This window comes from Panthera pardus, unplaced genomic scaffold (genome assembly GCF_024362965.1).
Source record: "Panthera pardus isolate Hobbes unplaced genomic scaffold, ASM2436296v1 HiC_scaffold_11, whole genome shotgun sequence".
NCBI classification, from domain to species: domain Eukaryota; kingdom Metazoa; phylum Chordata; class Mammalia; order Carnivora; family Felidae; genus Panthera; species Panthera pardus.
Window position 1 is genome coordinate 42,605,778 of NW_026526666.1, and position 27,470 is coordinate 42,633,247.

Sequence of the window (27,470 nt, forward strand, 5' to 3'; positions counted from 1 at the left end):
GGAGCAAATGAGTTAATAACTTCTAAATATGCTTAGAGCAGTGCAGGTCAGAGCAATATCTCAATAAACCTAAGTTGTGGCTAGAGGGAAGAGGCAGAGACTATTTGTGAGAAACAAGCGTAACTGGCTAGTCAAGCTCTCCGTAAGTACAATTCCCACTCTGAATGTTGTTATCACTTTAGGGCAAAAATCGGAGTTGTTCTTTATGTTATGATAGCTCAAATGACCCTTTTAGAGGGCTAAGTCTTCAGATTGCTACACATGGGTGACAAATCCAGTGCAAATCAGCTGTTGGTGGATTTTGAATCAGGCTCTTTCTTGACTTGGGGTGGGGAGAGGTACTCCAGATGCCTGTGGAAGTGGAGGGTGAGTGGGGAGGGGACGTTCCCAGAAGCTCTGTGGACACCCTCATTGATATTAGAACTTTCTTTTGGGAGTCCAAGTTGCTTTGATGCAGGTGGGAAGAGGGAAGGGTTCCAGAGAAAACCAGTGAAGTTAGATCTCAAATTAATCTCAGAGAACACCAAGTCTGCTCTGTCAAGATCGAGATGTGCTACTGTGCCCACAGCTCCAGAAGGACAGCACTATGCCTGCTCTGTGAACCTGAGCATTCTGTGCCCAACACAGTGCCTGGCACACACAAAGCCTAACAAACATCTTCACAGACCAAATGAAGGAATGCACAAATGTGTGAACATGAGTAGGCATTTCTCCAGATGCTAGCAAACTCTGATATTGGAAATACCAAATGTTCCAGTAATTTTGAAGAGTGGTCTTCTGGGTGCAGCTTGACTGATTGATCCACCGTAAATGAATTTACCAGTCTTAAGAGAACATTGGCCTGTCATGTGACAAATGGGTGAGAATGAATGGTAAAGGGAAAATGAATGCTGAGTTAACAATAGAAATAGTTAAATAACAATTTAAGAAATATTGTTTGCTAACATGGTTGACTCTGAGGTCCAAATTGTTCTTATACTACAGGTTAGAAGAAAAAGGCAAATTTGGGGCATCCCTTCACCACATACATAGGAGGAAGGGAAGACTGGAAGCATGGGTGAGAAAACAAGCAAATGAGCAGTCCCTTTAAAATGGAAGCACAGTGCAGAGGATATGTAAACACTTCCTCCAGAATCTCAGAGGCCCCTCCTACCTCAGAGGCCCGCCCATCTCTCCACCCACTTCCCTAGTGCTCTTCAGAACTGACTCTGAGTTCCCTTGCCCCATCCAACACCTCTCATTTAGGAAGCCCCGGACTTGTAGTTGGCAAGTGTGTATTACTTTCCTGGAGCTGCCATAATAAATCACCACACACTTGGTGGCTTAAAACAAGAGAAATTCTCAAAGATCTGGAGTCTAGAAGCCAGAAATCAAGTTGTCAGCAGGGACAGACTACCTCCCAAAGACTGTAGGGAGAGGATCATATCTTGCTTCTTCCAGCTTCCGGTGGCTCCGGGAAGTCCTGGCCTGCTGGTGCATCACTCCAATCCTTGCCTCTGTCTTCATGTGTAAGGACACTTTGAAATTGGATTTTTGGGCTCACCCATGTAACCCAGAATGATCTCAAGATCCTTAATTACATCTACGATGACCCTTTTTTCCAAATAAGGTCACATTTACAGGTTCCAGGGATTAGGAAGTGGACATATCTTTTTGGGAGCCACTGTTTGATCAACTACAGCAACCAGTTCTCTGAATTCAATTTGTGGGGTTCAAGCAGAAGTCTGTGCACTACATCACCGGAAAAGTCAATGATGACAGTGCCTATTATGGTGACAGTAATGTGAACTCCTCAGCATGGAAATTAAGTGATCTAAAGATAAATCCAAGTCCATTTTATTATTTTTTAATTTTTTTATGTGTGCAATCATCTGATTTATAAAAAGATGTGACAAGATTCAAAATGATACAAAATATCAATTTCAAAACAACATCAAAAGTGAGTGTATTTAACCATACTCAGCTCATAACAGAGCAAATGGGTAAGAAGGAGAATAATTCATGTTATAACATATTGCTACATGAACTGGAAACAGAAAAAGTTGGTAAAGGAAGGCAGAGGAACTCTCTTTAGAGTGTTAGAATTAGAACCGAGGGGCTCCATAATCATCTGGCATCCGCTCAATGTTGTACCTATGGTTAGAAATGTACATGATGGGCACTCCAGGGATCTTCCAGATCCTTCCTTTAAGGTCCTGGTCAACTGTGGCCACAATGTAATACTTGTGCTGAGTTACTCTCTGTACTAAGAAGTCATTTGCATAGGTTCCTTTGTGTGTGCATGGTAATCATTCAAATCTTGGATCCTTGGCAATCCTTAGAGCCACTCGATACTTTTGCCCCAACTTCTCAGTTTCAGCCATTACAGTCAGTTATACAAGGGACACACTTGGCATACGGACAGTCCATCATTGATTGTATTGAGTTTGGCTTTTATGTATATATATATATATATATGTTCATTTTTGAAAGACAGAGACAGAGCACAAGCAGGGGTGGGGCAGAAAGAGAGGGGGACACAGAATCTGAAGCCGGCTCCAGGCTCTGAGCTGTCAACACAGAGCCCGATGCAGGGCTCAAACTCATGAACCACGAGATCATGACCTGAGCCGAAGTCAGACGCTCAACCGACTGAGCCACCCAGGCGCCCCAGTCAAATTTGGCCTTAATGGAAAAGTTGATAACATTGGTATAAACAAGGATGTGGTAAGGTGGGCCCAGCTGTGTGTTATACTGGAAGAATAAGCAGGAAGGATGTTGGGGGACTTCTCTTTCCTTGAGTGCACTGGGATCTTTCTTTTCTTTCTTTTTAGGTTTCAATCTATCCTTCTCTTTAAGCCTCTGATCTTGGAGACTAAGCATTCGCTTCATGGTTGCATACTTTCTTGCTTTCTTTTGCTTCCCCATGTTCACGCTGCACTCTTGTTTCCCAAGTCCATTTAAAAAAAAATTTTTTTTAATGTTTTATTTATTTTTGAGACAGAGAGAGACAGAGCATGAACGGGGGAGGGGCAGAGAGAGGGAGACACAGAATCTGAAACAGGCTCCAGGCTCTGAGCTGTCAGCACAGAGCCCGACGCGGGGCCTGAACTCACGGACCGCGAGATCGTGACCCGAGCCGAAGTCGGCCGCTTAACCGACTGAGCCACCCAGGCGCCCCCCCTCAAGTCCATTTTAGAAGAAGCTGTCTACTAATGTTCCTGAGTGTGCATGTCACATGTTCTGTGCCAACAGCTGAGCGCAACACTGGTTATTTAAGAATGACTAAAAAGCAGGATTTAAGAGGCCTTGTATGATTAACAGAATGTCTGGCCCACAGAGTTGTCAGTCCTGACATTTGGTCACTAGAACCACATCTTCCATATCTTGTCTCCAGTTGCTACTTAACTAGAGCTGAGTTCAGTAATGGCGGTTTTTATTTAATACCCACAATTAAAATGCTAATTTTGTGAGGCTCCAAACAAAAGTTTTTAGTGAATCTATAACAAGCACAACTGAGCCACAGCCACCCAGTGAGACTGGCTATGTTTGTCAGTCTTACACCTTTTGTGTTTGGGTTTTATCTTCATTATGAACCAAACAGGAGGCAGAAAGGGGAGGAGCCAGGAAAGGCAAAATTGCTGCCCTCCAAAGCTTGTAACTATGTTTGGCATGAAGGGCAAGATGTTTGCAGTCTGCCCCTGTGGTGTAGGTGTCCCTCCTCATCATCATTGGGTAGGAAATGAAGCGGTGAGAAGAGGGGCAGTGTGGATACAGTAGACCTTTTCCAGCTGGGGCAAAAGAGCAGATTTTAATTCCTACTTTACTACTCACTATGTGACTTGGCAAGCTACTTTACTTCTCCAAATCCCAAGTTCCATCATCCTGAGGGAGCCAGATTATATTATTTCTAAGGTCCTTTCCATTTCGTACACGCTTGGAATAGCCTGCCATAAAGATGCAGACTGAAGTGTGTGTGGGTGCATGTGCACACGTGCGTACGTGTGAGCTCACATTTATTAGTTACTTGGTACATATAAACACCACACTTGTGCTCCATTAAGTCAGTTTTATTTACTTATGAAGGCTTCAGGGCCTAATAATCATAATAACACTAACAACAACTAGCATTTATTGAGCACTTGTTTCATGCCAGGTATTATACTAATGTGTCTGACCCATTACCCAAATTCAGAAATCCAGCCTCCCTAACATCTGGTCACTGCAGCCACATCCTCTGTATCTTGTCTCCAACTGCTACTTAAGCGAGACCTGTGCCCAGTAAGGATAATTTTAATTTAATACTCATAATTAAAATGCTAATTTTGTTAAATGTCTCAAATACAGGCCTTTAGTGAAACTATACATGCGTAGCTAAGCTACAACAACCCCGTGAAACCAGCCGTAGGTGTTGGTCTTAATATTTCTGAGTTTTACATGCATTTGCATGTAAATAATTAAATACCCATCACAGCTACCCTATGAGGAGGTCCTCTGATTATTCTCATTTTATAGGTAGAAAATTAAGGCCTGGAGAGGTTAATTAACTTATCCAGTTATTCAGTTAGTAGGTGGTAGTCCTGACTCAAATCCTGGAGTCTTAAATTCATTGTAATAGAAGATCCATGAAGTTAGCAACCACATCTGTCTTCCTTGCTGATCTCTTTGGTGCCTAGCACAGCGCCTGGCACAGAGCAGGTGATCAGTAAATACCTGTGGGATTAATGTCTAACTCATATCCCTCACTTCTATTTTTCATGTTTATTTATTTATTTTGAGAGAAAGAGAGAATGTGCGCGCATGCACACACATGTGCACATGAGGCAGGGAGGGGCAGAGAGAGAGAGGAAAAGAGACTCTCAAGCAGGCTCCACACTGTCAGCTCAGAGCATGATGTGAGGCTCAATCCCACAAACCCATGAGATCATGACCTGAGCCAAAATCAAGAGTTGGATGATCAACCAACTGAGCCACCCAGACTCCCTGTGTCCCTCACTCTTAACCACTATGCTGTATACATCACATAATCAACCCCGTTGTGATCTTGTAAGTGGTAACAAGGGAGCCCTCACTAGTGAATATACGTAGATTAGCATAATTCCCTCTGTCTTCAATCCTGGAAAACAAATTGAAGCCAGTGCATGTTTTGTTGGCCATGAGCCCCCTCCTTCTGCACAAAGGATGATGGAGTTCTGGAGTGGCAGGGATGACAAGATGGATAAGCCTGTTTCCCTTGGCCTTGGTTCTGAAAATGGCATTCCCATTCACTGTGGGTCCTGATTTTGCCATGGAAAGGCTGCCTGGCTAATCAGTTGTGTGAGTGACCACCTCTTGTGGGAGCAATGATTAGTTTTCATCATGCCTCTGCCTTTTGACCGCAAATAAGTTTGTTTCACTTTTCTATCACCAGAACTGGCTCCTTGTTAATGTGTTTCCAGCCCTAACAGAAGAGAAATGAGAAGGGAGATGGTGTGAGTGTCCCAGTTGCGCTCAACCTGCTAACACTAATGTGCAGCAGGGCAATCTATCCCATTAGAGTTGACAGAGTGTCCCTGAGACAGAACGGATGCTGCAGCTGAAGCCATAAGAGCCCAGAGTGCAGTCACCTCCAGAACACTAGTGTGCAAAGGAAAGGTTTATTGCAAATTGAAAACATTCAGCTCTGTGGAATCCAAGAGGGTTGATTGTTTAGTAAATATTTCATTGAGAACATTAGCTGTGGAATTTGGATGCTTAAGTAAAGCAGATAATTAAATGTAAATAATTAAAAATTAATAATGTTTGAAATGTTAAACATAATGAGACAGGCGATATTTCAGCAATAAAGGGGGTCCGCTCATCTGCTAAGCACCTTCAGGGCTGTGTCACAGCAGATGTGACCTGCATTGGCTCCTCACTCTTCCATTGTCAGCAGATGGCTTCTGGTAGACACTACTACAGCACAGGTTATCTTTACAGAGGAACTACAGGGAGGGGCCCCTGGGTGGCTCAGTCAGTTGAGCATCTCACTACGGCTCAGGTCATGATCTCAAGGTTCATGAGTTAAAGCCCTGCATTGGACTCACTGCTGTCAATGCAAAGCCTGCTTCAGATCCTGTCTCTCTCTTTCTCTGCCCCTCCCCCCACTTGCTCTCTCTCTCTCTCTTTTTCTCTCTCTCAAAAATAAACACTTAAAAAAATTTAAAAACAAAGGAAATACATAGAGCAGTTATTGGGGGAGGGGATGGGTATGGAGGGGGCAGGGGAGAATCTGTAAATATATTGCCAGAAGTGACACTTCCAGTCAGAAGGAGCTCGAAATGAAACAAAGATGAGTCCACACTTGTCTAGTGAATCAAATCATGAAATGGAAGACTGGAGAGTTGCTCCACTGAGTCTTGCTCTTGGTCTCTCATCTTCAAACATTTTCCTTTTCCTTGCCAGCAGCTACGTCTCCTCACTCTAAAAAGAATATGTACAAAGTTTCCTTGTGCTACAAAGAGAATTCTCTCAACATATTTCTCTGTAAACACAGTGCTCCTCTCTCCTTTCCTTCCTTATCAAACCTCGTGAAAGAGTGGAGCACATTCTCTCCCTCCCTCTCTCTCTCTGCAGCCTCCTTTCCCTGGTGTGGCAGCCTGACTCTGCCCCCACCACACCATACAAAAGCTGCTCTTATTAGAACTACCAAAGCTGTACTACTCAGGATCCAAGGATCTCGTAAGACCTCCCCACAGCATCTTATAATCATGATTACTTTTCTGAAATGCTCTCCTCCTCTGGTTTCAGCTCTAACATTTTCTCTCAATGTTCCATCTACCTCTCTGATGATCGGTTTTTAGTTGGTGGCTGCCCTTAAATGGGAGCTTTGCCTCTAAGTTCTTTTCTTCTCCACAAAAGGACACCTGCAAGTAAAAATGCAGCAGCGACAAAGCAGGAAACATAAATGTGTGAAATGGATGGGAGATGAGGGGATATAAGACAATAGGGAGTGGTGGAGCCTATGGCAAATATATATTTAACACCTTAGTTCTAAAGGCATTCAAATTGGAATGCAGTCAGTTTTGATCTCTTCAGGGGTGTTACTGAGAGCAATGAATTGCATGCATAAATATTATTAGCCACACAGGGTCTGAGAAAAAAGCATGTTTCTTTCACATGTTCCTCCGGTAATGGGGACTGACATCAGTATCAGGTACAGGTTCATGGTGGTTTTACACTGTTTTTTTTCATCCTATCACACCAGGTGAACACATTCATTCCTTGTTCTTCCTTTAAGTTTGCCTGCACTCTGTCTTAGAAATGCCTAGTGGGTGTTTGCCTTAATTAGTGCATTTGCTCTTTCTTCTACAACTCAGCAGCCTCGACTCTTCCTTACAGCATCTGCCATCAAACTATCCATCATTTTCCTTTTAAAAAAATTATTGGGAATTTAACATGGTTTTAAACTGTGAGTGGAAAATGTTTACACATCATATAGCCGAGAAGGGGTTAACATCCAACATATAAGGAACTCATGCAGTCCAATAACAAAAAACCAAACAATCCAATTTAAATATGAGCAGAGGAACTGAATAAACATTTTCCCAAAGGCATACAGATGGCCAACATCTACATAAAAAGGTGCTCCACATCACTAATCATCAGGGAAATGCAAATCAAAACCACAAGATATCACCTCACACCTGCGAGAATGATTATCGTCAAAAAGACAAGACATAGTAAGTGTTGGTGAAGATGTGGAGGAGAGAGTTGCTGAAAATGTAAACTGGTATAGCCGCTATGGAAATCACTATGGAAGTTCCTCAAAAAAATTAAAAATAGAACTACTCTATGATCCAGCAATTCTGCTTCTGAGTATATTGCCAAATGAAATGAAAACAGGATATCGAAGAGATATATCTGTATTCTCATGTTCAGTGCAGCAGTATTCACAATAGCCAAGTTATGGAAACAATTTAAGTGTTCACCAACAGATGAATGGATAAAGAAGATATGGCATATATGTGCAATGGAACATGATTTAGCCATGAGGAAGAAGGAAATTCTGCTCTCTGCGACAACATGGCCCTGGAGGGCATTATTAAGTCAAATAAACCAGAGGCAGATAAATATTGCATGGTATCACTAGTATATAGAATCTGTAAAAAAAAAAAAAAACAACTCTAACTCAGAAACAGAGGTAGAAAAGTGGTCGCACCAGAGAGGGGGAGTGTTGGGAGAAATAGAAAGGTTGGTAAAAACGTATAAACTTTCATCTACAAGATCAATAAGGTTTACAATAATGTAAAACATAGTGACTATACTTAGTAACACTGTAGTATGTAATTTAAATTTGCTAAGAGAGTAGCACTTAAATGTTCTAACCGGGGCGCCTGGGTGGCGCAGTCGGTTAAGCGTCCGACTTCAGCCAGGTCACGATCTCGCGGTCCATGAGTTCGAGCCCCGCGTCAGGCTCTGGGCTGATGGCTCGGAGCCTGGAGCCTGTTTCCGATTCTGTGTCTCCCTCTCTCTCTGCCCCTCCCCAGTTCATGCTCTGTCTCTCTCTGTCCCAAAAATAAAATAAAAAAAAACGTTGAAAAAAAAAATGTTCTAACTGCTCTCCAATTGTGAATTTAATCAGATTTTTAACTGTGCCGATAATTTAATGAGGTTATTGTTATTTTTATTAAGGTTCTGGTTATAAACTTAATGGGTTTTGAGTGCTCTTCCTCATCTTTATTTTCCACACAAGTCCTATTATTTTTTAGTGTTTGATTTTGCAAAACTTTTGGTTTTTAAGAAGCTTGTATTAGCAAACATCAAAAACAACGGAGAAGAAATGACAAGCAAAAATGAAAAACCACCTGCAAGGCCATTTTAGGACCTCTGTTCTGCACCACCTCCTGCTGTGATCTTATCTTTACCTTTTGGTGATCAATGACTCCTATGTTGCTGATCCCCAGACTTGTATTCTCCAGCCCAAACCATTCTCTGGTTTGGTAGGTGATATTCAATTATCTAAAATCTCAACATGGCATCTCCAAAGAATATATCCAAAACAAGCTTTTTATAGTTCCCCTTTCCACCCTACCAACATGCCCCCCAGCTCTGCTTCTCTTCCTAGCCTGATTTGGATTGTGTCCTCTGATTCTATTTTGAATCCTTATTCCCTCTCATCTGCTGCCTTCAGTGGGTCACAAAGTGCTATTGATTCTCACTGTGAAAAAAGCTTTACATCCCACCGTTCTGCATCTAATTCTGCTGTCATGGAGAACCTCATGGAGGACCTCATCTTTTGCCTGAAACCCACTATCGTTGAACTATTTCTCTGATTCCATCCCTGCTTTGCACACTGACATTTCAGACAGACTGAGGGACAGTAAGGGGAACTCATGAGAGACAAAATAGGCTGTTAACCTTCCATTCTGGTCAGAATCAGCCTTAGCGCGCATGGGCCTTATTTGAAGGGAATGAGTTATGTGGATAAGTGATACTGTTCAGGTAAATCAGAGGAGAAAAAAAAATCAGATGATCCTGAGAAGCATCTAAATTTGTTCCATCTGATGGCTGTCAACAGTGGATACAGCTGACTTTCTGAATATCTGGCACTTAAAAGGTGATTGAGAGGTATTTGTTGAATGAAGGTTGGAGCACTGGTGCCTTAGGACCCTGGGAACTGCCTGCCCTTTTCTCCTATGCCACTCAGATTTCAGATTCTGTCTTAAAATCCTTCCATCAATAACGAGAATGGAGAAGCTATTTGGTGTTCAGTCAGAGGATGTTTATTTTCCTTCCTGGAAGAAGACACACTGGATTGAATCGAGGGATTTCCTGTTTCTTGGAGATGTCAAGGAACTGATGATAGAGTATGAGAATGACCTTGTGAACAAGGGGATACTGTCTCGTCTAGTGTCTTTTCTTCTACTCACACCTTCTACTTCTAATCAAAGGAAGCTCTCTGAGTCTAAATATGTTCAAATGTTAGTTCATTATGCTTAATAAATAAGTTAGAAATTATTTGTCTTCTTCTATGTCTTTTAAATTTCCATTTTACATGATTATCTAGAACAAATTTCTCTATTTCAAATTTATTGGGTAACTTCCAATTACTTTACTGGTCATAAATAAGTTCCTCAAATGGCATTTAAAGCTCTTCCTAATAGGACCCTGCCCACCTGTCCCCCTTAGCCTTGAATTCCCTTCTGTAAGACTGGCTACAGCCTGCTCTGCCCTATGCTGTTTTCTGAACATATCCTTTATTTATGCCCTTTTCCTGCTTTGTCTTAGTTTCTTTCTGCTATCTAGAATATCTTCACCTTTGGCATCGTTCATTATTCTTTTTAGGCCAGATTAACCATTTCCTCTTTCATGATGGACTTCCTGATCCTCCTTCCCTTTACAACTGGTTAAGAGGCCTCTTTATTCAAAATCCTAAATTACATAGGAATTTAAACAATAATTATTATATCAATAAGATAAACTACATGGACCTTCCAATACCTTGATTATTGTATAATTTTAGACTACACTTCTTTGTTATTTTGATTTAATATGTGTTAATTTATTTTTTCTTTTCTTTTTTTTATTTGAGAGAGAGAGAGAAAGAGAGGAGCAGAGAAAGAAGGAGAGAGAGAATCTTAAGCAGGCTCTGCCCTGAGCATGGAGCCCCATGCAGGACTCAATCTTTCAACTGTGAGATCATGATCTGAGTGAAAATCAAGAGTCATATGCTTAACCAACTTAGCCACCCAGGCACCCCTATCTGTGTTAATTTTTTGACACTAATCAGGTCTTACCAATTCTACATCTAATGGGACAACCAAATGGCATCTTTTTGGACATGGTTCCCTGTCTCCTTTGCCAGTTCCTCTTCTATAGAACCATTATATTGAATCTTTCGATTTTCATCCTGAATTATTCTGATTTCATGTATTTCTCATGTTATCTATTACCATGGGTTTAAATAATATTTATCTATTAACTTCTAAATGTACATCTTTATTTTCAATTTTTTATTTGGATTTGGAATTCATACAGCTGAGAGCCAACTCAGATATTTAAGGCTCAACATGTACAGTTGAATTCTTGAACTTCTCTAAACCTAGAAAGGAAGAGAAGAAAAAAGACAAAAATAACCTCTATTAAAAGGTGGAAGACTTTTCTAACAGTCCTAGAATTGCATATTCCTAAAAGGACCTTGGAATCATCTAGTCCATGTCCTCATTTGCATGAAAAACCCCACATCTTCTGGTACAAAGTACAATGTTCTTTCCACTACATCACCATATAACCTCTGCTAGGGGCCTCAGAAAAACCGTTAGTATCTACAATTCATTTTCAAGAGTGCAACAATTAATGCAATTTCAAAAGCTAAGTGATTATAAAACTGAAAATAAATCTCCTAGATTTACTCCAGTTGGGCAACCTCATAAATACTACTTAATTACCATATAATAATGTTCTCCAAATTAGGAGTTGACCCCACAAAGAGAACTACTCCATAGAAAGGATTTCTTCCCCTCAAATTCCAATAACACATGCACAAAATGTCTCAAAGAAAGAACATCCTTCAATGAAACTTGCCGTGAACCTTTCTCCAAGAGGAAAAGCTCCCTTACAAGAAGAAAAAGGCCATTATTTTTGGTGTGTATCTTTTCCTTACTATATTTTAGAGTATGAACAACCAAGTAAACTGAAAATTTGGTTCTTTAATCTAAGGAAAGATCTGTTGCTTCAAACAAAAGACAATACATCAGATGTTTGCTTTAAGAGCTGTGTACCAACAAAATAAAGTGATAGATGGGGACATTATTTATAATACATACCACAAAAACATAATAATCTTAATTATATAATAAGCTTCAAATGAATGTAAAAATACTAAGACCCCTGGAAAATAGTCAAAGAACAAATTACACAAATAATAATAATAATAATACAATGAGCAAACAAATATGTGGGGGATTTTCAATCCAACTAGAGGTGTTTTTATTGCCTTTTATTTTCTTTTGAAAAATTAAGAATGTTTTTATCTCTACAGAAGATAATCTATTACACTAGAGAAAAGTTCCATGTGCTAGGTTGGAAAGTCGGAGAGGAACCAATTCCTGGTTCTTTCTGAAACCATGCCCCCTAGGGTTAATGAGGTTAAAACTAGCAGAAAATGTAAAGCTTGTTTTTCAGCGAACTGTTTCTCCTTAATCATCCATTGCTTCTTTTCAGGCCCCACTAACAAATACACTAGTTGTCTCTGCAGAAGCCTGGGCTCAGGTCAACTGATAAGGTTCCAGCCTATGAACATCAATGCCTTGCATTCCTTAGCCTGAATGGTCTTAAACCACCAGAATAACCCTAGACTACCTACTGGCCAACCAAGAACTAGGCAGCCTAACCCAGCTTAAACCAGCTTGAGCTTGGCACCAAGTCAACGCCTATGCAGATGAGCCAAAAAGTGTCCAACAGTTACCATTGTTTCATTATAATGTTAAAGTCTCCACCCTAGGAGGAACACAAGCTTCATGAACATAACATATGATGCATGTATAGGCATATTTCCTAAGTATGCTGTGCAACTTTATGCCCGCCTTTACATATGATGACAAAGCTCCCCTCTCTAAACATTAATCTTAAATCCTAAATAAAAGAGCTTGCTCATCCCTACTCAGGGAATCCGGCTTTGGAAATTATTCCCCATGATCTTCTTATTTACTGCAATTAAAGATTACTTTGTGTCAGGACGTCTGGGTGGCTCAGTTGGTCAAACATCTGACTTCCATTCAGGTCATGATCTCATGGTTCCTCAGTTAGAGCCCGGTGCTGGGCTCTGTGCTGACAGCTCAGAGCCTGGAGCCTGCTTCGGATTCTGTGTCCCCCTCTCTCTCTGCCCCTCCCCCGCTGATGCTCCATAGCTCTGTCTCTCTCTCTTTCCCTCTCAAAAATAAAAAATAAACATTAAAAAAAAAAAGAGATTACTTTGGGTCACAATTCCACCTGGTGTACTCTCTATTGGTGACTCACCAAGGAGAAGACTCATGTTAGTCTGGTTACATTTTCACTCGGAGTTACATGTCCACTCAGAGTCTCAACTTTGGTGGGAAATTGGTACAGGTAACTCAATGAGTTATACTCAATTATATCTGAGATGTTGTAAAAAGGGTCTAGCACAGAATCTACACCCATGTAAGTATAAACCCATGACAGTAGGACTTAATTTTGTTCATGGGCTATATATACTCCTAGGGTCTGAACTTTTCAGGCATTTAATAATAATAATAATTCTTGAATTTAATTTCAAAAATGATTTGAATCACCATCTTGTTATAGGTCTTTTATACAAATCCCAAATGTTTTGCTATAAAATATGAGGGCCAAAGCTCTTTGTTTTTAAGTTTATTTACTTATTTATTTTGAGAAGAGAGAGAGAGAGAAAATGAGCAGGGGAAGGGCAGAGAGAGAGGGAGAGAGAATCCCAAACAGGCTCCGCGCTGTCAGCCGACACGGGGCTCCATCTCATGAACTGTGGGACCTTAACCTGAACTGAAACTGAGAGTCAGACGCTTCACCAACTGAGCCACCCAGGCACCCCCAAGGGTCTTCAGTTTGTGTGCTAACTTTACAATTCAATTTTTTGACATCTGGACAATTTCCCCTTTCAAAAAAAAAAAATATATATATATTTAACCAAGGAATTGAAATCATAATAACCAACTAATATAACACCAATTTTATTCCCACATTATTACCATCACTTCTAGTTATTTAGCACTTCACAGCAAAATCAACTTGCCAACCTATACCTTTACATATACATATTTATTCAATTCAACAAGAGTATAAAATGCCACACTCACTGAATATATTGCCACTAGTGATGATTTGTACCTAAATAATAACTCTCGAATAGAGCTCACTGTTTTATGGGTCTTTGGTGGGATTTTTAAAAAATGAATTCTGCACAAGAGAGGACATTAAAAAAAGAAAAACCCATAATCTGATTTTTCCCCCCATCCGGTCATTGTGTTAGTTTCTTTTTATTAATCTAAACAATAAAATCACTTTGACATACTACTGTTATTTGTTATTTATTTCCCACATATTTCCAAAAAAGGATTTAAAGTAGTCCATTTTAACATGCTGTTAGTGTCTTCAATATTTGGCTCCCTGGAAGCAGCTATAAAATCGAATACACACAGCTTGTTCAGTATAACATACTATAGAACCAATTTTTCCTATGACCAATAAATAAAAGCATGTATTGTATACCCACATACTTATTATGCTGAAGTAATTTCTATCAAATCAGCAATTAAAGTAAAATCTGACTTATGAAACAATCAATAGCAGAATGAAATGAAAGTAATTACAGTCTAATTTGTGAATACTGTATATAGCCTTAAAAATATTAAGTACAGATTCATTATATATTTGATTAGCTCAAGATTTCCAATTCTGACTGAAGACTCCACAGAGGCTTTCTAAAGGGGCCTGTCTTTCTTTCTTTCTTTCTTTTTTTTTTTTCCTTCAGCATTGCTTCAGAAGAACTGACTAGCAAAGGCTTCCCTTTTAGCCTGTTAATAACTACCAAAATATTCACAGTATTCCCTGGGCTTTCTCCACTTCTCACATCGTCAGGTTTTAGCATGCAGGCCTTATTCTCAACCCAATTACCTGGATATGAAGCAGGAACTTCGCAGCTGTCACAAAACACCTATACCATTTTAGAAAGGCATTGCTATCAATAACCAAAAACGGGGATTTTATCGCAGACAATATGTGAAATTGCACCTCACTGACAAAACCATTGCAGAACCTGGGTGATAATATTATTATAGTAATTACCATATGTCTTACATCAAATGCAACTCCAGTTTTATTATCATTCAGGTTTTCTAGAAGGAGATAGGAGGGAGCTGTCATAGTTAGACAGATAGTTTGTCCTCTATTCAACTGCCAGCTCCCTCTGAAACACAGGCTTTCTATTCTACTAAAGGAAATGCAATTATAACTCCATTTGCATCGAGAACAAGAGAAGCCCTGGGTTAATTACAGGTAAGGTTCTATTTACATTCCCTGGGGCTAGCCACAGCCAGATTCCATTTCTCAGGTGGAAAAAAGCTGCCAAAGTTTGAACTAAATCCACATTTTTTATTCCACTCTTGCAGTTCTGTGTGGCCAAAGGGAGTCTGTCAGTCAAAGATCTTTCAAACATAACCTCAGAAACCTTCATTTTCCAGACTCTGAATGTAGTTAAAGTAAGTTCAGAACCCAAAGTCTAAACAAAAGAAAGGAAAGATGGAGGTCTGAGGCATTCATGTGAAGATGGGGAGAGAGGGAGTGGCAGTGATGAGGTTTTGGGGTGATGGGGGTTCCGGAGCCAATGACCAAGAAAGAATTCTTGAAGATGTCTTTGGTATAAAAGGTGATGTTATTAAAGCACAGGGACAGGACCGTGGGCAGAAAGAAAGAGCTGCACTGGGTTGTGAAGAGTGGCTGTTTTTATACTATGGAGTTGGGGAGGTAAAGTCCAAAGGGAGGCCTCCACAGGGACTTGGATATGCTAAAGAGGACTCCTAAGAGACCTGAAGCCTTGCTATTGTCAAGCTAAGATTTCCCTCTACTAAGGCATTAACATTATGACTGCAGGGGGTTCTTGGAGAAATGGTATACTCTGTATTTGCCTCAAGTATTTGTCAATTGGCTGCAAGTTATGAGGAAATTTAATTTCACCTGCCATTTCCTTCTTGCCTTTGTTCCCCATATCACTACTGAGGGGTGATACTGGGGCTCCAGGAAATGGAGTCTATAGCATTCTGGAGATTAGACTACTGATAAGATTGCCTTTTTCGTGATTTACCAAGACATTGTCCTGTATGACTGTGATCTCTATCAGTTAACCATTTGTTTTATTTCCTTTCCTCTGTTCTTGGGCAGCCGGGAGTGCCTGAGGAATATCACACACATCCCATCTGCCTGCGGGGGTGCGGGGCGGGGAGGGGGGGAAGGTGAGTGGGGAGGGGGTGCTCTAGCTTGCACTTTGTCCTCAGCTTCCCCCATGCTCCCTCATCAGCAATACGTGTATTATTAGCATTATATAATCAACTGCTTAAAAATGTAAGGCAAAGGAGTAGGAAAAGGTGAGCACCTCAACACCAGTTTACTAACAGGACTATTTATTTACAAAAGACTGGACATCTAAAAAATAATTTTTCTCATCGGTGAGGCTTCCTGGACTCTTCTGGCTTTCAGGGTTTTGTTTTGTTTTGTTTTGTTTTTTATGAAGAAAAGATGGACAGCTAATATCAGAGATGTGTCTCTGAGTTCCTCTCTCCTGATTTAGATTCAGCTTTCCAAAAATATGTATATGGCAGGTCTTATGCCATTAACGTTCTTGCCAAGGTAATAGCAGACTCTTTAGTTGTCTGGTTACAATCTGATAATCTTCTGAATTCTGCATATGCTAGATGTCTAAAGCCAGCCTCTTCCCAGTCATTATCCACAATATCTCTGTGTTATTTTGCTCATACTCCTCACTTATTACTATCTGATAGTCTTTTGATTTTCTTTCTTTCTTTCTTTCTTTCTTTCTTTCTTTCTTTCTTTCTTTCTTTCTTAGAGAGAGAGAGCGCGCGCGCGCGAGAGAGAGAGAGAGAGAGAGAGAGAGAGAGAGTCAGAAGAGGGAGGGAGAAAGCACATGCACGCCGGATGGGGAGGACCAGAGAGAGAATCTTAGGCAGCCTTCACGCCCAGCTCAGAGTCCAACAATGGGCTCGATCTCATGACTGAGATCATGACCTGAGCTGAAATCAAGAGTTGGGTGCTTAACAGACTGGACTAAGCCACCCAGGCAGCCCTGATGGATATTATTTTAACACATACTGGTTAGACTGTTTACTTTCAGTTTTACTCTCCCTCTTCTCCCCCATCACAGGCACATAAGAATGCTATCTCCCTGAAAGTAGGAGTCCTTATTTGGAGCCTAGAACAGCACCAGACACATAGCAGGTACTTGTTCATTATGTTAAATGAAAGAATAAACTGCTATCATAATTTCAGATGATCTGAAGGTTTGCTCTGGCAGTAGCCACTGCCAGAGCTTCCTCTATTCATAGATGATGTAGATATGGAGAATGCTTTCTTTATAGACCATTTCTCCAGGAGCAAAAATTTAAGATTCAATTTAAGAAATGATATGGAAAACAATTCCAGTTTTATAAAGGTTTTAGATTCTTCTGAAGAAAAAAAGTTATCTCTGAAGAATTGTAATGCATGCATGCACTCCTTCCAGAAGAACCAGCCAGGGAGAAAAATGAGGGATGATTCTGACCTCATTTCACTCAGATCAGATCAAGAAAGAGGTGGGGACTGAAAAACTGGAAGAAGAAAAAGTATTACCCCTTCTAGTGAGGAAGGTGTGCATGCCACCCCTTTGCAAGGAGTATGTCCTACAAATAGAATTCCTTACTTTCAACCCGAAGACCTTCATTTTTCTTTTGTTATGCTAAATTGAAAATAAAACAAAAGCCTCCATTTGTCAGTCAAGAGGGATGAGAATAGTTCACATCAGTGCAAAAAAGATGGCCTTGGTAACAGCCTTGGAAAAGCTGGGCTACAAAATATTTACCAAGTTCAAGTTTCTTATCAGTGGACAAACCAAAATCCATTCACCTTCAACTCCAAGGGAGATTTCATAGTGGGATGGCTTTCAGCTTTGGTGAGAGTCGTACGACCTCTTAGAGACTATCCTCCACTCGGCAAGACTCTCCTCTGTGTATGATGAAATTCCTCTAATTCCCACCAGCACTTGTACCCATTTACCCACTTCCCTAAAGCCCTTACTCAGCCCTGCCCCTCTTATTCACTGCAGATGGGAAAACAAAAGTCATATAAATTCCCAGACTTCTCACTCCCATACCTATGAATGTATTTACTTCCACATGTAGGCTCATTTCTTGCTCTCTAGCCTGAGAGAAAGGTGTTCTCCCCCACCTAAGGCTACTTCTTCATGCTGTCCACCAGTTACCTCTCACCAAGTCCCGGGCCTCGCTTTAATAGCAATCTTCTTCCTTTCCCACACTGACCACCTCTCTTCTAATAACTCTTCGTGGCAACAAACAAGTCTCTTGGGTCTTAAGAAGTCTTTCTTTGATTCAACATTCCTCTTTAGCTATCGCCTAAGTAAACATTGACCTCTACGTCCTCATTCCTAAACTATTTAGTGTCTCCTTGAAATCTAACTTCCATCCCATCTCATTAAGGTCAACAATCACTTAATTCCTAAACCCGATGAACTCAGATTTCTTTTTCCTTTTTTTGGCGGGGGGACAGGGTACTCTCTTTATCTTGAAATTCTTGACATTCCTGACATCACTTTCTCTTACACCTCTGCTTACCTTCCTGACTTGGTTTCCCTTTTGCTGATTCTGCTATATGCCCCTTAAATGTCATTTCTTTCTTGAGCCTAGTCTTTAGTCTTATCTTCTACAGATGATCAGGTGATTTAACCCATTTTAATTACCATCTGGAAGATGCTAATGATTTGAATGAAATATCTGGTCATATCTCTCTTTGGAGAGTTAAATATATGTGTTTGATACATTTTTAACCACAGAATCATGTTGAGGCGCCTGGGTGGCTCAGTCGGTTGGGCGACTGACTTCATCTCAGGTCATGATCTCACGTTTCATGGGTTTGAGTCCCGCATCGGGCTCCGTGCTGACAGCTCAGAGCCTAGAGCCTACTTCCGATTCTGTGTCTCCCTCTCTGTCCACCTCCCCTGCTTGTGCTCAGTCTCTCTCTGACTCTCAAAAAATAAATAAATGTTAATAAAAAAAGTTTTAACCACAGAATCATGTCAAACCAACATATGGGAAACTGAATTATCATCTACTAACCAAAAGTTTATTATATGCAAACACTAAAATGGTATAAAATATTATAAATATAACTCATTTATTATTAAATATACACCTAAATCCCTCAGCCAGGCTTGATAAGATGGCAGAGGCTAGTCAATCAAATAATAGGAACAATGAGTCCCAATAATTTCAGTGCACATATCTCACTTTACTCAAAATATACTGGTTACAATTTGGGTAAGTCAAAGTATCAGTGTGTTAGTTATCTATTACTGAATAACAAATATACAAATTAGCAGCTTAAAATAACACATATTTATTGACCACTTTTTATCAGTCAGGAGTCTGGGCATGACTCTGCTGGACCCTCTGCTTAGGGTCTCACAAGGCTATGGTCAAGGTGTTGGCAGAGGTTATGGTTTCCTCTGAGGCTTGACTGGGAAAAGATTCAGTTTTAAATTCCATCTGGCTGTTGGCAGAATTTAGCTCTTGGTAGTTTCTTGCTTGCTGTTTGCAGAGGCTGCTCTCAGCTTCTAGAAGCTTTCTGCAGTTTCTTTCTATGTGGCGTCCCTCCAAAGGACCACTTACTTCCTCAAAGCCATCAAGGGAAGGAGAAATTCCAGTAAGATGGGAGCTACCATCTTATGTCATGTTATCACATACATATAATCATAAACATCCTGACACCTTTGCCTTGTAACAGTGGTTAGAAGCAAGTCACAGGTCCTACCCACTCAGGAGGATGGGATTACACAAGGGTGTGAACGTCAGCAGGTGGGGAACATGGGGCCACCCTAGGAGCCTCTCTGCCATGATCAATACATATTTTTTCCTTTATGTACAGGTGTCATAAATACCTTTACTTTTGACTGACTTCACAGTGTCTCCTCTGTAGTTAGTTAACAAGTACAGCAAAACCTTGGTTTGCGAACACAATTCATTCCGGAAACATGCTTGTAATCCAAAATACTTACGTATCAAAGCAAATTTCCCCAGAAGAAATAATGGAAACTCAGATGATTCATTCCACAACCCAAAAATATTCATATAAAAATGACTGCAATACTGTAATAGAATACAAAATAATAAAGAAAACAAAATATAAAGAAAAAGAAACAAAATTACCTTTGGAAACCTTTGTGGCTGGTGTGAGGGAGATAAGAGAGAGGAGGGTTATTATGTAGAATGCCTTTCACTATCACTAATGGAATCACTGCTGTCTATTGGCTCAGTGGAATCTTTTACTTTTCGTGCAACTTTAACAAGGAACCTATCCAATGACCTAGAATGAAGGAAAACATTCCAAAACTTACTCTTATATGGAAAAGAAAAAGACCGTCCATAGGTGTTTTGAAGTGACAAAAAGTACACAAGTGCCAACTGTGAGTACTTTCCAACGTTCTGAAAAATTACTGATTTCTGCCAAACACTGCAGCCTGCCACCAAGCATCCGAAAATGGGAGACGATCCCCCACAATCCCGCAGCAAGAGAGAGAGAGAGAAGCATTGGTTCCTTTGTGATTATGTGACATTTGGTGTCACGTACTACTCATATTGCAAGACACTGCTGGTTTATCAAGTTAAAATTTGTTAGAAATGTTTGCTTGTCTTGCGTAACACTCACAGAGCAAGTTACTCGCAATCCAAGGTTTTACTGTACACAAAGATTAGAGTGGCTGTCAACAAGGCTGTTTTGCAAAGAATCCATTCTCTAACTTAGAAGCTTGGATTTCCATATTTTAAACTTCTTTCTAGGAACCCACACAAGGTAACAGGGGTCTGCAATTGTGTAAAAAGAAAACTTTGTAGATTTGCCATTCATCTCAGCGTCTTTTTCCCAAATAGCCTGCTGGAGAGAAAGGTAATTAATTCCTTTTGAGTTTTACTCGTTTCCCTCCATCTGTTCTGGGGGAAGAGGAGAGTGCAGAGAAGAGAATTGAGCTAATAAACTATCAAAATGTTCCCCATGTCAGTCTACATTTGCTACTATTGCCCTAGAAAACTACAGGTTATTTACAACACTGTTATTTAAAAACGACACTACCCCTTTGATAATTCTACCCACTGGAGTAGATGTGGTAACGACCAATGGATTTATTTAGTTATTTAACAAATTCTTAAAGAGTGCATACGATATGCCAGACACTGTCCCAAAAGATGTATGCATCTATTCTCATAGCAATAGTATGAGTTAGGTACTATTGATATCTCGATTTTACAAGATGATAAGACAAAAGAAGGACAGATTTAGCAAGTTGTCAAGGCCACAAAGCCATTAGGGGGCACGATCAAGACTGAACGTGGAGCATTCTCCACGTGTTGTACTATGCTCTACTCACAGTATTCAATAGCAATATGATGCAAGCCACAGATGCAAACTGCGTCTGCAATTTTAGATTGTCTAGTAGTCACACGAAATCTTTTAAAAACTAGGTGAAGTTAATTTGAATGACATTTTATTAAACCCAAAATATAAACAATATCATTTCAACACATAATCAATATAAAATTATTAATGAGATATTTGACATGCCTTTTTCCATATTCAGGGTTCAAAATCTGGTGTGTATTTTAAGGGTTTAGTACATTTGAATTCAGAGAAGCACTCTGTGTGTGTTCAGTTTACTCTTTTAATAGGGGGGATGGATACTTGATTTGTTTATCCAACCTGAAACTGAAAAACATGTGAATTGGACACATAAGACTATATTGAGTGATTTTGTTTAGATGTTTAACTCCCCGAAGGCAGGTTTTTTGTTTTTTGTTTTCTCCCTCTCATTTTCACCACTATATTCTCTGTGCCGAGAACAATGTTCACAATATAAGCAAGCACTCAGCAAGTATTTTAGAAGGAAGAGAGGAAGGCTTGAGGGAAGCTGGACTCTGTTTTTCACCATCAGTTACCTGTATGAATCGTTCAATACATTAAGATGGCAAGTTTGTGGTCACTCGATTGAATTCATCAAATTATCACCCGGTGGTAGAGCCCATGGTAGGCACCAAGCCCTGAGGATATACGGAGGACAGGCCCAAATTCTGCCCTTAAGACACACACAGGGGAGACAGATACTTTCACAATATAGTGTGGGTATAGACAAGAACAAAACCTGAACAGCCTTGGAAGTGATCAACTGACCCTGGACGGGAGTGCAGGTGGAGGAGTGAGGATGGCAAGAGTCCACATCCTGAAGAGCAAAGATGAAAAATTCTGAGACCCGGCAAGAAAAGACATGCACATTTCCAAAATAAGGCACCTTTTCACTTACACCTATCCAGTTATGCACCTGAATCTTACTAGCTGGGGTAGACTCACCCATCTGATTTAGGTGAAATGCCATGGAAACTACAAGCAAAATCCATCATTCAAAGCAACTCTAAAACCCAGGTAAGGCAATAGAACCAACGTGCTGCACTTAATGCTGTGAAATTGGGGAAAACGCCCCTACTGAATCACAGTATATTGAGGACTTAATGTGACACAGGTGATATGAAACAAATAATCACAAGCATTTCCTTTTATTAAAAGTCACACTTCCAGGGGCTCCTGGGTGGCTCAGTCGGTTAAGCGTCCGACTTCAGCTCAGGTCACGATCTCACAGTCCATGAGTTCGAGCCCCGCCTCTGGCTCTGGGCTGATGGCTCAGAGCCTGGAGCCTGCTTCAGATTCTGTGTCTCCCTCTCTCTCTGCCCCTCCCCCACTCATGCTCTGTCTCTCTCTGTCTCAAAAATAAATAAACGTTAAAAAAAAAAGTCACACTTCCAAAGCATGACTTTAGTGCAGCACACTACAATGAATATGGCTACAATACATCACATCATATTAAAAATCAATGAAGGATGAAAATATGAGTAAACATTCAAAACAATTCAGATTAGGATAAAGCTGACGACGTTTATGTTCTATTCCCTGGTCTTGGTGAAGAAAAGAGAGAGAGAAACAATAGAGTTGGTAGGAAAAGGTGAGACTATATTTCACCCTGGCTGATACTAGAAGTCCCACAATGTAAATTGCTGAATTACAGCAAAGTAATACAAGGCCTATGTGTGGGGGGGCTCCCTCTCAACTGTTTGCTCCCAGATTGCCCCCATCAAGCTTCGTTTTCCTCCAATAAATCACATGTTGAAAAGATCACCATTTTCTACTTTGAACCCCAAATTAGGCCCTACAACATATGGTTAATCTTCTGGAAAAAAGGCATTAATACTGCCATACACAATTATACCAGAATCAGAAATAAATGAGTTGAACAGATTTACGAACAACCTTTATGGACAAACTCATCAATCAAATTGAAATGCTTGAACAATGCAATAATGCCACTTATTAGACAAACCTAAAGAGATTGGATACATTTGATCATTGCCAGGAGTAACAAAATGGGATTGAGATCATGAGGGGACTCTACAGTTAAGGAATAAAATACTTCATATCCCATTAAATAAATGGGACAAATGCAAAGAAAAAGAACCTCGAAGGCTCAATTGAAACCGTAAGTTACCAACACAAATTTCATGTATTACTGTCCTCTGTTTGTTTATTTATCTTCCCCCAGGGCTATTTTTTCATAATACACATTTCGTCTTTTTAAAAAGATTACAAGGACTTTGTTAAGTCCTTGTCCCTTTCACAGGAGTGATTAAAAAAAAAAATCTCACTTCACTTTCAATCTCTCCTGTAACCAAAATTTTGAAGATCCCACCGACTGTATTTTTCCACCTGCTTATCACCCCACTATCCTCCAATATAGCTTTATTTACAGTGATGAGAAACAAACAATATCAGTATAACTAGCAGCAGGGAAAAAATGACTAGGAAACTGAATTACAGTAAGATAAATAATGGTACATTCCTGGAATGTATTTTATATGCTCATTAAAATATTTTACTTGAATTTTTAATGAGGGAAGGTAAAAGCAATACAATGTTAAAAGTGATAAAAGCTGGATCTAAAATTATGTATTAGGTGTTATTGGAAGGTATTAACATTCATACATAATTTGAAAACATCCAAGTCAAAAGACAAATGACAAATTGGGAAAATATTTGCAAATACATGATAGACACAGAGAGTGTATTGATAAGATAAAAAAACTTTAAAAAGCAATTTTAGACAAGATAACCCCAATGTGGAAATGGGCAGTTCACAGAATAAAATGGTCAATAAATATATGAAAAGATGTTTGCACCATTAATGAAAAACTACTAGTACAAATGTCCATCATTTCTACCTAATGAATGGGTAAATATTTCATTTTCTCCTAGTAAATTGGGAAAACATTAGTAATAGTGATAATGGTATAAGGAATCCATTTTCCTTATGTATTACTAGAGAGAACATTAAGTGCTTAATCTTTCTTTTGACAGTCTTGAAATAGATATCAAAATTCACCTAGTAATTTTTCTAGAAATTTATCTCAAGCTCTTAAGTATAGGATACATACAAGTATAGGTACAAAGAGCTTCAGTGAAGCATTATTTCAGCAAACAGAAAACTAGAAACAACCTACCTACTCATAAATAAGGGACTGGCTGCACAATTTCTAAAACATCCCTCCATCCATTTAAAAGAATTATCTGCATTAAAAGGAATTTTTTTTTCATATTTCCTGATACAGGAAGATCTCCCAGAAGTTCAATGGAGTAAAGAAAAATCTAGATGAAGGGTATATGATACAGAGAAAGACCCTTATATAAATTACATGGATAATTGTGTGTAGGTATGAATAAAGACTGGGTGATAGATTTGGATTTGCTTTCTGTACTGCTTGAATTTTCTAAATAAGCATGCTGCTTTAATTTTAGAGAAAAAATTTATATGCAGAGACAAAAATGATTATCACTTGATAGCAGGATTACATGATTGTTTTCTCTTTTAGAGCTTGTGATTTTTTTCTGAGTTTTTATTATTACTTTGCTTTGAAATTCTCTAACAGGAAAAAAGTAAAATTAAGTAACAAGAAGGAAAGAAGACAGTCATGGAATTGCTGGTGGCCATTACCCCTGATCCTACCAGGTAGACCTATTTCCTCAGTTTTCCCACAAATGTTTTAGGGGCATGGGAGGTGTGGAGGTATCTGTTTCTCTGACCCACCAGGTTTCAGTAACCAGGGAGCCCGTGAAAGCTGCCCATGGGTTGAAAGTCCTGGTTTCAGTATTGCTGGGCTTATGGATTCAAATGTGTCAGGTTAAGTCCCAGCCATCTCTTCTAGACAGTTTTGGCACTAGTTATCTTTTAAATTTTTCTGTCTCTAAAGTTGACAAAAGCGAAACATGCCAAGTTTTTGAAGTGGCAATTTGCATCTCCCGCAGGTCTAAGGTATGGAAGAATTATTTACATTTCTTAATGGAACTCTTGGAAAAAATTAGAATCTAGGTTTTATTTATAGAGTTGTTTTCAAAACACCTAAGTAATGATGAAACATATGGGGCAGGACACACAGACCTCTTTATTGTTTTTCCTTTTTAGGTGTCAAATATTTGGCTCCGGTGACTTCCCATAACAATAGGGGCTTTATAGCTCCTGAATGCATTTCCATGAGAAACTGTCACTGAAATCTTAAAGCAAAGGACAGACTGCTTTTATTCTGAATTAATTTAAGTACAGTATTGACCGAAGGCAGAAAAATGGACTCTGTTATGGTCTGTTCACCCCATGATCTTCTAGTAGAAGTTACTCTGATGGCAAAGATAAATATGTCTCTGGCCTTGAATTGGCAAATTCAAATAGATTGCCGGAATCTTTACGGAAAGCAGCCCAGCTATAATTACTTACTCTTTTTAGTTTCAAAAAAGAAAAAAAATCTAATTATTGTTCATGGGGCCTGTACTGGTCAGGAATGTTTGGACCCAAAAGACTATTCCTTAACCCTTCAAGGTCTCTTGGAACCTCTTGGTTCCAGTAGTTGAAATTGTCCTTGGTCTGAAACCCTGGATGTTTAAGCTAATAGAACTGCTGGTGATCCAGTCCAAGGGTAGGGTGAAGAGGAACTTTGTATGTATGTGACAGCATATGAGTTTCTCACTAAAGAAACAGGATTGAACTAGTCCATCAGCAAAGGTGATGTTGTGGATAAAAGGAGACATGTAAAAATTCTGGTTGCAAATATTTTAGGGAAAGGACAGTGCATTAAATATTTGGTATCCTCCATAAACTCCAATAAACTGGTAGAAATAAAGTTTGATTTCAATAATATGTGTGGATCCATCCAACCGTTCAACAAATATTTGTGTCCCTACATACAAGCAACTGGTTTGGATATTAAGATGCATGAGATGCACCCGCCATCAAGAAATGTGATTCCAGTGTGGCTTCCCAAATAGAAATATTGTCTCTAGATACTAAGGTAGTGGAGCACCTCTTCGATGTCTGCATCTCATTCATCACAGCTGGAACTGGAATGGAAGGGCTTACTGGAATGCAAAAGCAATGTCACTGAACAGACCCTGGTTTGTGGGCTTTGAAGATATAAATAGTATTTCTTTTATCTGGGGAAAAAAAGTCTTTAAACAATTCACCCACACTTACACACTTGCACACACACACACACACACACACACACACACACACACACACACAATTTAAGACAACCCAGCGGAAATTTGTCTCTCCCACTCTTTGGTAACACAGCAGTGCTGATTTTCCCCTACCTGGCTCTAATGCTCATTTTAGTACCACCATGCTGTGTTTATTTGACCATGTTTTCACCAGGATGTTCATTTGATGCATTTTCAAAAGCTCAGGAGTACAGCATGTAGTACCTTTATATGGAATGGAACATTAATATGTGAAGCGCTGAACTGATCTGTATAGTATATATTGACTGTGATATGGGCTGGTTGGGATCAAGCTTTTACAAATACACTTCATCATGTCAATTGTTCTGTAAATCTATGAAATCTAACCTCAGCAGGGCTGGTGATGGAAGTGGGTAATCCTTTTGTTGACAAACAAGTATCCTTTATATCCAAATTGGCCACCTTTCCCCTCCTCCCTAATTTCCTGGAAGACACTAATCTGTTCTCTCTTTAATTTTGTCACTTCAAAAATATTATATAAATGAAACTAACCAGTCGGCTACCTTTTAAGACTGACGTTTCTTCACTCAGCGTAATTCTCTGTGGATTCATACAAGTTGTTGTGTCAACAATTTGTTCCCTTTATTGCTGAATAGACTCTCATGACATGGGTATAACAGTTTAACAATTTGCTCTTCGAAGGACATCTGGTTTGTTTCCATATTTGGCTATTCTGAATAAAGCTGATATGAACATTTCTGTACAGGTTTCTGTGTGAATGTAAGTTTTCATTTCTCTAGGATAAACTACCGAGCGCGTTACTGATGGAATCGCCAGTTTTATGAGCAACAGCTAAACTGTTTGCTGTGGCAAACATAGCAAAATGACTGTATCATTTTATATCCCCACCAGCAATGTGTGAGTGAGTGTTTCTCTGCATCCTTGACAGCATTTGGTTCTGCCACTAATTTCACACCATTCCAATAGGTGTGCAGTGGTATCTCACTGTGGTTTTAATTTGCATTTAACTAATGACTGATAATATGTTAAACATCTTTTTGTATGTTTATTTGCCATATGCATGTCTCCTTCAGTGAAATGTCTGTTCGTATCTTTGCCCATTTCCTAAGTGAATAGTTTTTGTGTCTTTACTACTGAGT

At 39.6% G+C, this 27,470-nt stretch overlaps 1 protein-coding gene and 1 pseudogene across 1 annotated transcript in view; both read right to left on the minus strand.

Annotated features, from left to right (window-relative positions):
- ST6GALNAC5 (ST6 N-acetylgalactosaminide alpha-2,6-sialyltransferase 5) overlaps positions 1 to 27,470 on the minus strand; it is a 175,584-nt gene that overhangs the window by 101,147 nt on the left and 46,967 nt on the right. The gene's annotated exons all lie outside the window — the stretch shown is intronic.
- LOC109266650 (rRNA-processing protein FCF1 homolog) lies at positions 2,070 to 2,943 on the minus strand (annotated as a pseudogene).